We start from the raw sequence: 3,571 nt of genomic DNA, 5'->3' as shown, positions 1-3,571 counted from the left end.
GTTTGCTTGGAGTGGGCAATATTTTGCCATTGTGTTGTTATGTTATCGGGACAAGGAGTGCTCGCGTTAAGCAATTGGGCTAGTTGAGTGGAATATGTTGTGGCTATCTGTTGTGTTTGCAGCCTATCGATGTCCAACTTCCGCGTTGTGTCTGTTCGTGCTTTAATTGCAACGTTTAGACGGGTACGTACCTTTGCTGCAACAAGGTAGTGGTCCGAATCAATGGTTGCGCCTCGGAACGATCGTACATCCAACACGCTGGATGAATGTCTTCCATCTATCACAACATGATCAATTAGATTACTTGTTCTTTGATCTGGAGACAGCCAGGTGCCCTTTTGAATATCGAGATGATTAAATCTGGTATTGCTAACTACCATGTTTTTTGTAGCTGCAAAGTCTATCAGCCTCATACCATTGTCAGATGTTTCACTGTGGAGACTGAATTTCCCGACTGTTGGGCCAAAGATATTCTCCTTTCCAATTTTGGCATTAAAATCGCCTAGAATGATTTTAATGTCATGGGCAGGGCAACGGCCATATGTTTCTTCTAAGCGCTCGTAAAATATATCTTTGGCCTTTTCGTCCTTTTCTTCAGTGGGAGCATGAGCGCAAATAAAGCTGATGTTGAAGAATTTAGCTTGCAGCAAATCTTTCATTCACTAGGGTGAAGCTGGATACCAGATGTTTTAGTCTCCGACTAACTACGAATCCGCAACCAAACTTATGCTTTACGTCATGGCAGCTATAATACAGTGCGTCACCTTTAAGTGTTGTTGTGACGGCTTTCCCAATCCATCGTATTTCCTGTATGGCAGTAATATCGGCCTTGTACTTTTCAAGTACGTCTGCCAATGCGAAGACTGCACCTTCTCTATAAAGAGTGCGAACATTCCAGGTGCAGATTCGCAGATCATGGTCCTTAAAACGTTTGCGGGGTTCGTCATCTTTAGAGGGGTTTGTTTTTCTTTTCTTTCCTTTTTTCATAGTAGGCTGTTTTTTCTAGGCGAGTGTTACTAACCCGACGCCCAACCCCAAGTTTTTAACATTCTTATGAGTGAACGCGCGGCACATGTTAGCTCACTACCTTTAACGGGTGTTAAAGGCAGTTCCCCAGGTGACATCACGGAGAGGTCAGTGTCCACTTGAGATGAAAAGGGACCAAGATAAATTCTGGGCCTTGCCATGTTAAAACCGGTCAGGACCGTTTCTTGGTATCTTCCATCCCCTACGTCACCCTTTATTCCGAAACACAAAGTGAAATTTTGTGTAGAATTTGTTGTCTTTTGGCGCTTTTTACCTGGAACCAAGTTTCATATTACTTTCAAGTATCAACTCGAAAAAAGAATGAAAAAAAATCATCAAAAAAATTGAAAAATATTTTCATGTTTTTTCAGCAAAATAGATACTGATATTTTCATGCTTTAAAATCTAAATAGACATTTCACTTCTTTGGTGACCCGCAGTGAAATTTGACGAACAATATTTTTGTCTCTGGCATCATCTCTCTAAAATTATGCTTTGTGGGACAATTTTGAATAAACTCAGATGAAGTCCGACTTTAACCCTAAACATGTTTTTCATTTTTAGATATTCCTGGCGATTAGACAAGAGTTACAGATTTGGTGTATTCTGAGACCTATAATAAAATTTTATGACGAACAATTTTGTATAATATTTAGATTTGATACGATCACATTTTTAAGGAGTTTTTGGAAGATTTTCGAAAAAAAGGACAAAAAAGACCACTTTGATGAACCGCATGAGGGTTAAAATTTTTGACAAACATATTTCCCACACCCTCCTAAGTAAAGTAGCCAAAGACACTATATACTTAAAATGCAAGGTTTCCAAGATATCTTAAATCGAATATTTCGAAAGAATTAAAAATGGGCGGAACTTGCCCCGCCTATTTTGGTTACTATCCGAAGTAAACTTTAAAAACGCCGATACACGTGTCTCATATTTTTAGCTCTACTTTTATAATGTACTCCGTTTTTCTATCATTTTGAAAAAAAATTGAATTTTGATGCACAGTGTTATCTATTCATTGTATTATCTACCCTTTTGCATCACAACTAAACCGCATGTGTATTTAATGTTTAAGCAGTGGTCATTCACCACTCTTCACCCTTTTCTTACTGTTAATAGATACATTAATAGATCCCTAATCGATTTGCTATCGTTAGTGAGTGGAGATCTTAGTTGCTGCGCCGATTTTAAACTGAGTGCTAGTGTTTGATTTGTGATATAGAAAACAAAAAAGTCCTGGATAATTGGAAATAATTGAAAAAACTATACCAAAAGACACACCTTCCGAGAAAATTACCATGCAAGTAATCAAGTCTGTAGCAGTAGGTGGAGGTCATGTGGGTAAAACGTCGCTTTTCATCAGTTATAGCACTAATGCCCCTTGTCCTAGATGTAACGTCTTCGTATATTCTACGAGCACTAACGTAATAGTTGATGGCAAACCCATTACCTTGGTTCTGTGCGATGCGTTTTGTCAAGCACATTATGATCGTTGCCGTTTTATGTACTATTCGGAAACAGATGTATTTTTGATTTGCTTCTCCCTGATCAATCTAGATTCATTTGAAAGTGTACGTAACAAATGGTATCCTGAGGTGCATCATTATTGTCCGAATGTACCCATAATTTTGGTAGGCACCAAACTTGATTTACGTGATGATAAGGACACACTTGAAAAATTAAAAAAACAAACAGTCATTACCCATAGCCAAGGTTTGGCCATGGCCAGAAAAATTGGCGCTGTCAAATATTTGGAATGTTCAGCAATTACGCAAGAAGGAGTAAATGCAGTATTTGAAGAAGCCATACGCACTGTGATAACCCCCAAGAGGCGTAAAGTTTTCTCTCTCTTTTCCATCTTTTTATCGAAGAAATAAAATGAAAAATTTTAAATAAGAATTTAAACAAGAAATAATTTGTGATTAATTGTATTAATAAAAAGTGAAAAGCAAGAAAGGCAGGCTCAAAATAAAGACGTTACATAGCAGGCCAAAAATAGTAACCCCACGAATTGACAGGAGAATGATTAAAGAAATTGACGAAAGAACCCAAAGCAGCATCAGAAAATTGATTTTTTTCAATCAGAAAAGATTTTGGAGTTAGTGTGTCACATGGAAAAGTCAGAAAAGAGCTACATAATAACAAGTCTTTATCTCGAGTGACTTGGGAAAATGCATTGCCCTCCCAGCACAATATATAGAAACTATTCAGACTTGTTACAGACAACTTTTCACGACATCTTTAATATTGGAATGACGCCCTCTGATGAGACTAAAATTATGTTGTACTATCACGATAGATGTAGGGAATGTAGGGATATCGGCAGTTGGGGAAAATGCTACGGACGAAGCACCAAACATTGATGAAACAATGGTTAAAGATGCCATCAACAGTTTCAAACCTTTTAAAGCAGCGGGACCAGACCAGGTCTTTCCGGCCTTACTCCAAAAGGAGGTGGACTATATTTCGTCCAAATTAGCTGGTATCTTCAACGCATGCTTAAGATTTGCGTATACCCCTAAAGCCTGGCAGGAGGCGA

General features: G+C 38.2%; 1 pseudogene; it reads left to right on the top strand.

The window, feature by feature from the left end:
* Nucleotides 1-2,171: 2,171 nt before the first annotated feature.
* LOC141392734 (ras-related C3 botulinum toxin substrate 1 pseudogene) lies at nt 2,172-2,970 on the top strand (annotated as a pseudogene).
* The last annotated feature ends 601 nt before the right edge of the window (nt 2,971-3,571 follow it).

This window comes from Musca autumnalis, unplaced genomic scaffold (assembly GCF_047663935.1).
Source record: "Musca autumnalis isolate F117 unplaced genomic scaffold, ASM4766393v1 scaffold_2, whole genome shotgun sequence".
Taxonomy (NCBI): domain Eukaryota; kingdom Metazoa; phylum Arthropoda; class Insecta; order Diptera; family Muscidae; genus Musca; species Musca autumnalis.
Note: the sequence above shows the minus strand (reverse complement) of the source record. Positions and strands in the feature narration are given on the sequence as shown.